Raw genomic sequence first — 13641 nt, forward strand, 5'->3', positions numbered from 1 at the left:
TCAAATCCTACATGCAGTATGAGGGAAATCCCTGAGAAAATGGCAAGGAGACAGAGGTAACAGAGATAATAAGGATATCGTCATCAGATGGTATACATTTTCATAGATTCAGTACACAATGTTACGTCCACAAAATCTAGACATATGTTCTCCAGCGGCAATTAGAGTATATATGCTGACTGGCAATCACTTCTGGTAAGCGGTATGTGCATACAGTCTAATAGCGGTAATGGGTATGTCTGCCAAGCAGCGGTGGCTATGGCTACACAGATCGGTGTGGCTAGCACCGCTTACCTGCTTGCAGGAGGGCTCCGAGTCCTCAGTGAGCCCTCGGCATGTGTCCTGAACGGCGCGTGTATCGGCGTCACTGTCAGCCGGCGCCTCAGGTAGCAGTGAGCAAACAGCTGTTTCGCAATAGAGCTTCGTCAGTGCTGACGTGTGGGTCCCACGTCAGTGTATTTATTAGCTGCCCCTGTTATTGGCTAATGCCTGTGGGCGTATCTGAATAAAATTAGGGAGTGTGTGTTGCATGGCTTATTGTGACTACGAAATGGAGCAAAGCATAATAAGTGCTATAGTATGGTGTAGGAAGCGCATGTTTAGCGGTCACTGAAAAAAGAGAGAAGGTGATCCCTGGTATATATTAATAATTGCGCAAAATAAGTGTATCGGAGAAAACTTAATATCTGTTTATAATTGTGCTTAATATACATATGCGCTAGAAATGAAAAAACGGAAAAAAACGGAAGAAAACTGGAAAAACTTTGTACAGGTTACATGAAAAAATGTACCCTGAGTATAAGGGAAGAATTAATTACAATAGTAGTAATGTGTAATTATACGTGACAATGGAGAAATATATTGCAGCAGCAATATATTGTCTATCTATGTTTATATACGCGTGGTTGTACAGATGCTGTAATTTGATAAAGTTTAATTTAATGATAGCCACGTAATTGGTATGAGGTCAGGCATTTTATATAATATATATACGTTGCCTGTGAGCACAGAGAGGATCGCTGGATAAATTTATGAAGTAAAAATACAAAGATACAATTGCCCATGGTTGGGAGATACATTAAAAGGAAAAAAAGGGGGTGAAAAAAAGGAAAACCAACAAAGTGAATAGCCGGTACATGCAAAGTATCAAAATAGAGGAGCTATAAAATTGCTGTATGTATTAGCGAACTGTTATCCAAGTAACTTGGTCTTTTATTATAATAATGATCAATAAGGGGGATATGTCAAATTACCAGAAGCTAACGCAGTAATAACGCATAGGTATTAAGACTATGTTGGGGATATTAATACATGTAAGTTTCTCTATGCGGGTATGTTTATAGGGAAAAGATGGCATTATCATAGCAATATCATTGATGAATTACACGCCTGACAGAGCTGATAAAGAGAGGGAAACTAAGTCCTTCAGTTTAGCGTTAAATAATTAATTAATTAAGGTAATGCTTGGTAAGGAGGAAAGGGGAACAGAAGAAAGTGTGGGGTGATTAAATGTAAATAGAAATTAAACTGTCACTGAATTGGTGTTGGGAAAATATAGATGGTGTGTAGTGATGTTAAATGGTGTTGTGTAGGTGAGACTAGTAGTGGAGTACAGTGTGGGGAGTATTAATGTGTGTATGTGTATTGGTGAAGATATTGTGTCTATATTAAGTGAATTGAAATAATTAAATGAATTGGAAAGGTGTGTAAACTATAGGGATAATGCTAGAACGTGACCGTGAATTTATATAGTGAATCCTATTGCTGGAGGTGATGGTGATAAATATGTGGGAGGCATTGATTAGTAAAAAAATTAAAATATAAAAAGTAGAAAGGGGGGAAGGGGGGGGGGGAAAGATAATGGAGGGAAAGAAATTGGTATGAGTGGGTGATACATGTATTATTACAGGGAATAGTCGGCATAGAGCAATGTTGAATAAGCAGAAAGCTAAATGGTAGTTTTAATGCATCTCAAAATTTGGGGTGATACGTGTTTTAGAGAAAAGAATTATAGCTGGTATATTCATTTAGGCCATTGGGAACCACAGTATTGAGATCAAATATCCATCTACTTTCTTTTTTGAGGAGTTCTTGAGTAAGATTTCCTCCTCTTATCCCAAGTCGAATTTGTTCGAGTCCAAAGGCCTTCAGATCTTTGGGATTGCCTTCATGTTCTTTGAGAAAGTGGCGGGCCACTGATGTAAGTTTTTTGAAATTCGTGGTATCCTTTTGGGCATTTCTGATGTTCCCAATGTGTTCTAGTACTCTGTTTTTGAGGGCCCTGGTGGTCATGCCCACATATTTCAAATCACATGGGCAGGTGAGGCAGTAAATCACTCCCATAGTACTGCAACTCATAAATTGTTGGATTGCATGTTTTTTACCGTATCTGTCAGTAATTTGTTCTTTTTTCTGTATATATGGACATGCTTTGCAATTTCTGCATGGAAAAGTTCCTTTTAGTCGTGGTTTGTTCTTAGGGGTTCCTATATAGTGGCTTTTTACCAAGGTGTCCCTTAGGTTCCTTGATCTTCTCCAGCTGAATGCCGGTTTGTCAGGTAGCGCCTTCTTGAGGTCACGATCGTTTTTTAAGATGTACCAATGTTTGCCGATGATATTTTGAAGTTCTTTCCACTCCTTGCAGTATTCTGTGACAAACCTAAGGGCAGATGTTTCACTGTTGAGTTCTGTTTTCTTTTTTGGAAAGATAAGGTCCTCTCTTCTTGTTTTTAAAGCAATGGATCTTGCTTTCTTGATACTTCTCCTACTGTAGCCTCTCTCCATTAGACGTTTCATGAGTTCATTACTTTTGATGTTGAAAGTTTCTCTACTGGAACAGTTCCTCCTTAATCTCAAAAATTCCCCCTTTGGGAGGTTTTTGATGGTAGGGGGAAAGTGTGAGCTATCACAGTGGAGAAGGCTGTTAGTAGCTGTTTCTTTACGAAACAATTCTGTGTGGATGTAGTCATCGGTGCCCCGGAAGATGTATAGATCAAGAAAAGTCGCATTACTCTCACTGATGTTAAATGTAAGTTTTAGGTTCAGGTGGTTGTTGTTAAGTACCGAGATAAAATCCAGGAGGTCTGCTTTTGGACCCTGCCAAATCATTAAAATATCATCGATATACCTCAGCCATGTTGTTATTTGGCTGGTATATCTTTCGTTGGCTTCTGAGAAGACAGACTCTCTCTCCCACCATCCGAGGAACAGGTTGGCATACGTGGGCGCACAAGCCGCGCCCATCGCTGTCCCCCGGACCTGGAGAAAGAATCTGTCATTAAAAGTAAAATAGTTTTTCTTCAGTATGAACTCCAAAAGTGTAAGTAAAAGTTCATTGAAGTCATTGGTGCCTTCTGAAGCAAGGAAGTATCTGATAGCTGCAAGGCCCTGGTCATGATGGATGCTCGTGTATAGGGACTCCACGTCCAGTGTCACTAGATATTGATCTTTTTCCAAGATCACATCGTCCAATCTTCTGAGTACATCACTTGTATCCTGTACATAGGAGGCTAGTGAGAGTACGTGATGTCTTAGATGATGGTCACAGAACACACTTGCCTGTTCAGAGAGGCCCCCTATGCCCGACACAATTGGTCTTCCGGGTGGTCTTGCTAAGTTCTTATGTACCTTAGGCAACATATAAAAAGTCGGTACTTTTGGATGTTCCACACTCAGAAATTTCAGCTCGCTTTTAGTAATGGTACCAGTTTTGAAAGCCTGTTCAATTATCCTGTTGTAATAGATTCTGTAGTTGTCTGTAGGGTTGAATGTCAATTGTTGATAGCACGACTTGTCCTGAAGTTGGCGTAGTGCCTCAGTGAGGTATAATTCTCTGGGCCAAAGTACAATGTTACCACCTTTGTCGGCCTGTTTTACTATTACATCATCCCAGCTTTTAATGTCTCGTAAGGCCTCCCATTCTTCTTGTAAGAGATTTTTACTGGTGTAATGTCTGGGTCTAGTAACATATAGTTGGTCCATTTCTTCAGATACCAGTTCCAGGAAGATCTTTACCTCTGGACAGATGTTACTTGATGGATAGAATGTACTTTTTCTTTTTAAGATTTCCCTGGAGTCAGTCTGGATAGTCTGCCCAATCTCAGATTCTTCGGCTAGTTCCTCCAATATTTGCAATGCGGACTCTTCTTCTTCTGTGAGGGGTATTGGCGAGGAGATGTTAGTCCTGGGGTTTGCTGTTCCGGACTCATTTGTTTGATGATCGGAAAAAAATTTTTTTAGGAGAAGTTTCCTCCCAAAAAGTTGTAGGTCCTTTTCCCATTGGAATCTGTTAAAAGATATTTCAGGGGAGAAAGATAGACCTTTGCCAAGGACTATTTCTTGTATTGGAGATATTTGTCGGTCGGAGAGATTGATCACTTTTAACTGTGGGTCATTTGGGGTCAAAATTTCTTCTGGAAGCGAGGAGATTGCCTCTCGGGTTCTAGAGTACCCCATGTTCTCCAGTTTCCTCTCCCTTTTCCTTTTCTTCCCCCTCCGTAGTCTCCTCTTGTAGGGTTCCGATATCTGTTTTTGGAGGAGGGGCCTCTCTCTAAAAAAGAAGCCGAGGAAGTTGATTCCAGGGAACCTGGTATCTGTGGTGACACGTCTTCGGTTTCAGAGAAGTCAGTGTCAGAGGAGCTTTGTTCTGTGAAGTATCTACGTCCCTTAGTTTGGCGTGCGTTGGTCCACCTAAAGATATTCCCACTTGAAAAATCTTTTTTGTCTCTGATAAATTTATTTTTCTTTCTGACGATTAACTCGTCTTCGTATTTGTTGAGATCTTCCTTTTGTTTCTCAAAAGTGTGTTGGAAGGCAGTGTCCTTCTCCCAGACTTCTAGGGTCGTACCCAATTCTTCAATTTCTTTCTCAACTTTGTTCATTAATAGCATATTGTGTTTATAGAGAACATTCATTAATTCATTTGAACATTTCAGGAGGCAAGATTCCCATTCTGTTTTCAGAGTGTCTGTTGCCAGTTCGAATGTGGGAAAAAGTTTAGGGCGGAGTCCGCGGGGTACTAATTTTTGTTTTAGGTAATTCTCAAGTGTAGTGACTTCCCATTTGAGACGTATCTGTTTCTGTAGGAGTAATCTCAATTTATGAATATCATCGTTCCAGTTATTGTATCCCGTGGCATCTGATACATTCGTAGGGAAAATGTTGTTTAAATCTTCTCCAATGTCACGTTTAGTGGTAAGTTCTTTCCGTAAATTAAAGGCCATGCCAGAAGGCTGTCTGTGTTGATGGTCAAAAAACACGCTTGAAAATAAGTTCCTAAAGAAATAGGGTGGGTGTAGAGCTGTGCAAGCGGACAAAGATTTGAGACAAAACTCAAAAAAGTTGCATGGGGTGTTAGGGGAGGGGGATCTGGGAAAAAGGCCCACGCACAAGTTGCACCCTTAAATCAAGTATGGTATGAGAATAATTGTTAGTATTGAATTGTATTCCACAGTCTGAGAAGGTTATTTCAAGGTAATGAATAACTCGTGTGGAGGTGCACCCCTGAGAGTAAAATATATCAATAGAAAAAGGGGGAAGAAAAAGTACTCTCCTTTGTTTGGGGGCACGCTTTTGTAGAAAAAATTCTAATGAGTAGTAATTTAGTTAAGTTAAAACGTAACTTTTAATAGAATATTTAATAAAAAAGTGGTTTAAAGACAAAAATCAAAAAACACAAACAGACTACACATAACATATAAGATTGGTTATTATAACCAATTAGACGGCTCAAGGGAGTCCCGTCACCAAGATGCTGACGTTAGATATAATTAGATATACCAGTAATACATTTGTAAATGGAAAATAGGCCTATATTTTAGTAAAACCTCGGTGGGTAGGTCTATTTTTTTACTGGTATAAATCAAAAAAAAATTTTTTTAGCGAAATGGAAAAAAACACATTTGTTTTGGTCCACACCAATTATTGTATGGTGTGTACCCACATGCACAATTCAAGATTGAAAAAAGTTTTGCTTTGTATAATCAATTTTGACACAAAATAATCTTGAATTTAAATGCAAACAGTAAAGCGGTGGTAGCCACAACTCTGTCAATTGTCTACACAAATGGAGCAAGCATATAGTGGTAATAACTCAGTCTCTGATTCATGGAGCCAGATATATGGCAGAAAAGGGTGATAAAGTGACTGAGCATCTGCTGTCCCTTGCCCCTGGACAAGGTGCCCTGTTGGTATAATGCCAGAGCAGGGTCTAGCCGAGACCCAAAGGGTAGGGTTGAGAGTGCTGCTGAAAGAAAAAGTGTACTGGGAGTATTAGGTTAAAGTGTGAAAAGAGGCGACTTATATCAGGTGGATTTTAGTAGGCTGCTGCTTCCCATATATCAATGCATTGATGGGAAGTGAGCGGTACACACCACCAGATAACGTTAGGGGATAGTAAGGGATGGCTCCTACTCCTCCATGCAGGAAGTATGGTGCCCTGTTGCGCAAAAGACAGTGCAGGGTCCTGCCAAATCCTACATGCAGTATGAGGGAAATCCCTGAGAAAATGGCAAGGAGACAGAGGTAACAGAGATAATAAGGATATCGTCATCAGATGGTATACATTTTCATAGATTCAGTACACAATGTTACGTCCACAAAATCTAGACATATGTTCTCCAGCGGCAATTAGAGTATATATGCTGACTGGCAATCACTTCTGGTAAGCGGTATGTGCATACAGTCTAATAGCGGTAATGGGTATGTCTGCCAAGCAGCGGTGGCTATGGCTACACAGATCGGTGTGGCTAGCACCGCTTACCTGCTTGCAGGCGGGCTCCGAGTCCTCAGTGAGCCCTCGGCATGTGTCCTGAACGGCGCGTGTATCGGCGTCACTGTCAGCCGGCGCCTCAGGTAGCAGTGAGCAAACAGCTGTTTCGCAATAGAGCTTCGTCAGTGCTGACGTGTGGGTCCCACGTCAGTGTATTTATTAGCTGCCCCTGTTATTGGCTAATGCCTGTGGGCGTATCTGAATAAAATTAGGGAGTGTGTGTTGCATGGCTTATTGTGACTACGAAATGGAGCAAAGCATAATAAGTGCTATAGTATGGTGTAGGAAGCGCATGTTTAGCGGTCACTGAAAAAAGAGAGAAGGTGATCCCTGGTATATATTAATAATTGCGCAAAATAAGTGTATCGGAGAAAACTTAATATCTGTTTATAATTGTGCTTAATATACATATGCGCTAGAAATGAAAAAACGGAAGAAAACTGGAAAAACTTTGTACAGGTTACATGAAAAAATGTACCCTGAGTATAAGGGAAGAATTAATTACAATAGTAGTAATGTGTAATTATACGTGACAATGGAGAAATATATTGCAGCAGCAATATATTGTCTATCTATGTTTATATACGCGTGGTTGTACAGATGCTGTAATTTGATAAAGTTTAATTTAATGATAGCCACGTAATTGGTATGAGGTCAGGCATTTTATATAATATATATACGTTGCCTGTGAGCACAGAGAGGATCGCTGGATAAATTTATGAAGTAAAAATACAAAGATACAATTGCCCATGGTTGGGAGATACATTAAAAGGAAAAAAAGGGGGTGAAAAAAAGGAAAAGCAACAAAGTGAATAGCCGGTACATGCAAAGTATCAAAATAGAGGAGCTATAAAATTGCTGTATGTATAAGTGAACTGTTATCCAAGTAACTTGGTCTTTTATTATAATAATGATCAATAAGGGGGATATGTCAAATTACCAGAAGCTAACGCAGTAATAACGCATAGGTATTAAGACTATGTTTGGGATATTAATACATGTAAGTTTCTCTATGCGGGTATGTTTATAGGGAAAAGATGGCATTATCATAGCAATATCATTGATGAATTACACGCCTGACAGAGCTGATAAAGAGAGGGAAACTAAGTCCTTCAGTTTAGCGTTAAATAATTAATTAATTAAGGTAATGCTTGGTAAGGAGGAAAGGGGAACAGAAGAAAGTGTGGGGTGATTAAATGTAAATAGAAATTAAACTGTCACTGAATTGGTGTTGGGAAAATATAGATGGTGTGTAGTGATGTTAAATGGTGTTGTGTAGGTTAGACTAGTAGTGGAGTACAGTGTGGGGAGTATTAATGTGTGTATGTGTATTGGTGAAGATATTGTGTCTATATTAAGTGAATTGAAATAATTAAATGAATTGTAAAGGTGTGTAAACTATAGGGATAATGCTAGAACGTGACCGTGAATTTATATAGTGAAACGTCTAATGGAGAGAGGCTACAGTAGAAGTATCAAGAAAGCAAGATCCATTGCTTTAAAAACAAGAAGAGAGGACCTTATCTTTCCAAAAAAGAAAACAGAACTCAACAGTGAAACATCTGCCCTTAGGTTTGTCACAGAATACTGCAAAGAGTGGAAAGAACTTCAAAATATCATCGGCAAACATTGGTACATCTTAAAAAACGATCGTGACCTCAAGAAGGCGCTACCTGACAAACCGGCATTCAGCTGGAGAAGATCAAGGAACCTAAGGGACACCTTGGTAAAAAGCCACTATATAGGAACCCCTAAGAACAAACCATGACTAAAAGGAACTTTTCCATGCAGAAATTGCAAAGCATGTCCATATATACAGAAAAAAGAACAAATTACTGACAGATACGGTAAAAAACATGCAATCCAACAATTTATGAGTTGCAGTACTATGGGAGTGATTTACTGCCTCACCTGCCCATGTGATTTGAAATATGTGGGCATGACCACCAGGGCCCTCAAAAACAGAGTACTAGAACACATTGGGAACATCAGAAATGCCCAAAAGGATACCACGAATTTCAAAAAACTTACATCAGTGGCCCGCCACTTTCTCAAAGAACATGAAGGCAATCCCAAAGATCTGAAGGCCTTTGGACTCGAACAAATTCGACTTGGGATAAGAGGAGGAAATCTTACTCAAGAACTCCTCAAAAAAGAAAGTAGATGGATATTTGATCTCAATACTGTGGTTCCCAATGGCCTAAATGAATATACCAGCTATAATTCTTTTCTCTAAAACACGTATCACCCCAAATTTTGAGATGCATTAAAACTACCATTTAGCTTTCTGCTTATTCAACATTGCTCTATGCCGACTATTCCCTGTAATAATACATGTATCACCCACTCATACCAATTTCTTTCCCTCCATTATCTTTCCCCCCCCCCTTCCCCCCTTTCTACTTTTTATATTTTAATTTTTTTACTAATCAATGCCTCCCACATATTTATCACCATCACCTCCAGCAATAGGATTCACTATATAAATTCACGGTCACGTTCTAGCATTATCCCTATAGTTTACACACCTTTACAATTCATTTAATTATTTCAATTCACTTAATATAGACACAATATCTTCACCAATACACATACACACATTAATACTCCCCACACTGTACTCCACTACTAGTCTCACCTACACAACACCATTTAACATCACTACACACCATCTATATTTTCCCAACACCAATTCAGTGACAGTTTAATTTCTATTTACATTTAATCACCCCACACTTTCTTCTGTTCCCCTTTCCTACTTACCAAGCATTACCTTAATTAATTAATTATTTAATGCTAAACTGAAGGACTTAGTTTCCTTCTCTTTATCAGCTCTGTCAGGCGTGTAATTCATCAATGATATTGCTATGATAATGCCATCTTTTCCCTATAAACATACCCGCATAGAGAAACTTACATGTATTAATATCCCCAACATAGTCTTAATACCTATGCGTTATTACTGCGTTAGCTTCTGGTAATTTGACATATCCCCCTTATTGATCATTATTATAATAAAAGACCAAGTTACTTGGATAACAGTTCACTAATACATACAGCAATTTTATAGCTCCTCTATTTTGATACTTTGCATGTACCGGCTATTCACTTTGTTGCTTTTCCTTTTTTTCACCCCCTTTTTTTCCTTTTAATGTATCTCCCAACCATGGGCAATTATATCTTTGTATTTTTACTTCATAAATTTATCCAGCGATCCTCTCTGTGCTCACAGGCAACGTATATATATTATATAAAATGCCTGACCTCATACCAATTACGTGGCTATCATTAAATTAAACTTTATCAAATTACAGCATCTGTACAACCACGCGTATATAAACATAGATAGACAATATATTGCTGCTGCAATATATTTCTCCATTGTCACGTATAATTACACATTACTACTATTGTAATTATTCTTCCCTTATACTCAGGGTACATTTTTTCATGTAACCTGTACAAAGTTTTTCCAGTTTTCTTCCGTTTTTTTCCGTTTTTTCATTTCTAGCGCATATGTATATTAAGCACAATTATAAACAGATATTAAGTTTTCTCCGATACACTTATTTTGCGCAATTATTAATATATACCAGGGATCACCTTCTCTCTTTTTTCAGTGACCGCTAAACATGCGCTTCCTACACCATACTATAGCACTTATTATGCTTTGCTCCATTTCGTAGTCACAATAAGCCATGCAACACACACTCCCTAATTTTATTCAGATACGCCCACAGGCATTAGCCAATAACAGGGGCAGCTAATAAATACACTGACGTGGGACCCACACGTCAGCACTGACGAAGCTCTATTGCGAAACAACTGTTTGCTCACTGCTACCTGAGGCGCCGGCTGACAGTGACGCCGATACACGCGCCGTTCAGGACACATGCCGAGGGCTCACTGAGGACTCGGAGCCCTCCTGCAAGCAGGTAAGCGGTGCTAGCCACACCGATCTGTGTAGCCATAGCCACCGCTGCTTGGCAGACATACCCATTACCGCTATTAGACTGTATGCACATACCGCTTACCAGAAGTGATTGCCAGTCAGCATATATACTCTAATTGCCGCTGGAGAACATATGTCTAGATTTTGTGGACGTAACATTGTGTACTGAATCTATGAAAATGTATACCATCTGATGACGATATCCTTATTATCTCTGTTACCTCTGTCTCCTTGCCATTTTCTCAGGGATTTCCCTCATACTGCATGTAGGATTTGGCAGGACCCTGCACTGTCTTTTGCGCAACAGGGCACCATACTTCCTGCATGGAGGAGTAGGAGCCATCCCTTACTATCCCCTAACGTTATCTGGTGGTGTGTACCGCTCACTTCCCATCAATGCATTGATATATGGGAAGCAGCAGCCTACTAAAATCCACCTGATATAAGTCGCCTCTTTTCACACTTTAACCTAATACTCCCAGTACACTTTTTCTTTCAGCAGCACTCTCAACCCTACCCTTTGGGTCTCGGCTAGACCCTGCTCTGGCATTATACCAACAGGGCACCTTGTCCAGGGGCAAGGGACAGCAGATGCTCAGTCACTTTATCACCCTTTTCTGCCATATATCTGGCTCCATGAATCAGAGACTGAGTTATTACCACTATATGCTTGCTCCATTTGTGTAGACAATTGACAGAGTTGTGGCTACCACCGCTTTACTGTTTGCATTTAAATTCAAGATTATTTTGTGTCAAAATTGATTATACAAAGCAAAACTTTTTTCAATCTTGAATTGTGCATGTGGGTACACACCATACAATAATTGGTGTGGACCAAAACAAATGTGTTTTTTTCCATTTCGCTAAAAAAAATTTTTTTTGATTTATACCAGTAAAAAAATAGACCTACCCACCGAGGTTTTACTAAAATATAGGCCTATTTTCCATTTACAAATGTATTACTGGTATATCTAATTATATCTAACGTCAGCATCTTGGTGACGGGACTCCCTTGAGCCGTCTAATTGGTTATAATAACCAATCTTATATGTTATGTGTAGTCTGTTTGTGTTTTTTGATTTTTGTCTTTAAACCACTTTTAAACTAAATATTCTATTAAAAGTTACGTTTTAACTTAACTAAATTACTACTCATTAGAATTTTTTCTACAAAAGCGTGCCCCCAAACAAAGGAGAGTACTTTTTCTTCCCCCTTTTTCTATCATTGCAAAGATGTCTAAGTTTATTGGGGATGATGTCCTCCACTATAGGGATTGTTCCATGGTCACAGTGGAGAATGAGAACTTTCCAATGGACAATCCTTACACTTCTAAAGAAAAAGACTATCAGGACTCAGAAGATAAATCTGTCCTTAAGGGTAAGAAAGTCTCTTTCCTGGTGGACAAACAGAGCATTGATAGACAGAGGGACATCCTTAAAGTCTCCGAATTTTCGGGTAATTACAACCGACGCAAGTCAGTCAGGCTGGGGGGCCCATTGCGAGGGAGAAGCAGACCAAGGGGCGTGGTCAAAAGAAGAGAGTGTGAATTTGTCAAATTGGAGAGAAGCCGAAGCCGTATGGAGAGCGGTGATGGCTTTTTTCTCAGAGAATCAGAAAGACACACTTGAGAATCTTCTCCGACAATACTTCAGTGGTAGCATATATAAACCACCAGGGAGGAACCAGGAGCAAGTCACTCATGGAGGTGGGCTCAAAGATTCTAAGCTGGGAAGAAGAGAATTTGAATTCCGTGACAGCCATTTATGTGCCAGGAAAATAGAATGTCTTAGCAGATTTCCTCAGTCGGAACGAAATTCTTCCTGGAGAATGGGAGCTAAATGGAAGAATCTTCAAAGAGGTGACCGACCGTTTCGGCACACCAGAGGTAGACCTGATGGCCACACATCTGAACAAAAAGGTGAAAACCTACTTCTCCAGATATGATCTTCCACAGACCTCAGCAGTAGACACTTTCTCCATCCAATGGACATGTTGACTAGGTTATGTGTTTCCCCCATTTCCTTTGATACACAAGGTCCTAAAGGAAATCATGGACGACAAGATACAGGTGATAATAATCCTTCCGTTTTAGCCCCGAAGGGCATGGTTTTCGACGGTACTGAGGCTAGCGGTGCTAGATCCATGGACCCTGCCAGCAGTTCCAGATCTTCTATTGCAAGGACAGATATGGCATCCAGATCCAGCAGCCTTAGCTTTAACGGCGTGGAAATTGAATGGAACCATCTGAAACAAAAGGGTCTCTCAGACCAGGTGATCTCATTATTACTTCAAGCTAGAAAGAAAGTATCTACTGTGGCTTATTACAGAGTATGGCACACCTTTATCAACTGGAGAGGGTCGAAGGAGGCAATACAGGAAGTCCCAACTTCTGAAGTTCTACAATTTCTACACAAGTGGTTTGTGGATGGATTGGCCAATTCGACATTGAAAGTACAGATTTCGGCCTTAAGTGTATTGTTAGAGAGGAAGTTGGCAGAGGAACAACTGACCATCAGATTTTGCAACACAATAAAAAGAATGAGACCCCCGATAAGATCTCTAGTGGCCTCTTGGAACTTGAATCTGTTACTGAAAGCTTTGATGAAGCCTCCTTTTAAACCATTGAATGAGATTTCACTGAAATATTTAACCTGGAAAACTGTATTCTTGGTTGCTATTACCTCAGCGAGGAGAGTGAGCAAACTGCAAACTCTCTGGGCAGAAGAGCCTTACCTGAAAGTTTTGTCAGATAGGATTGTCCTAAGAACTAATCCTTATTTCCTTCCTAAAGTTGTTTCTGAGTTCTATCTCAATTAAGAGATTTCGTTACCTACGTTCTACCCCGAACCCAAAGACAAGGAGGAAGAAGCTTTGCATCATTTGGATGTCGTAAGAAGTATTACTACATACTTGGGGGGGA

General features: G+C 39.7%; 1 protein-coding gene across 7 annotated transcripts in view; it reads left to right on the forward strand.

The window, feature by feature from the left end:
* Positions 1–13641, forward strand: part of PIGV (phosphatidylinositol glycan anchor biosynthesis class V) — a 41373-nt gene that overhangs the window by 14107 nt on the left and 13625 nt on the right. The gene's annotated exons all lie outside the window — the stretch shown is intronic.

The sequence above is a fragment of the Crinia signifera genome, chromosome 2 (genome assembly GCF_055691185.1).
Source record: "Crinia signifera chromosome 2, ASM5569118v1, whole genome shotgun sequence".
Taxonomy (NCBI): Eukaryota; Metazoa; Chordata; class Amphibia; order Anura; family Myobatrachidae; genus Crinia; species Crinia signifera.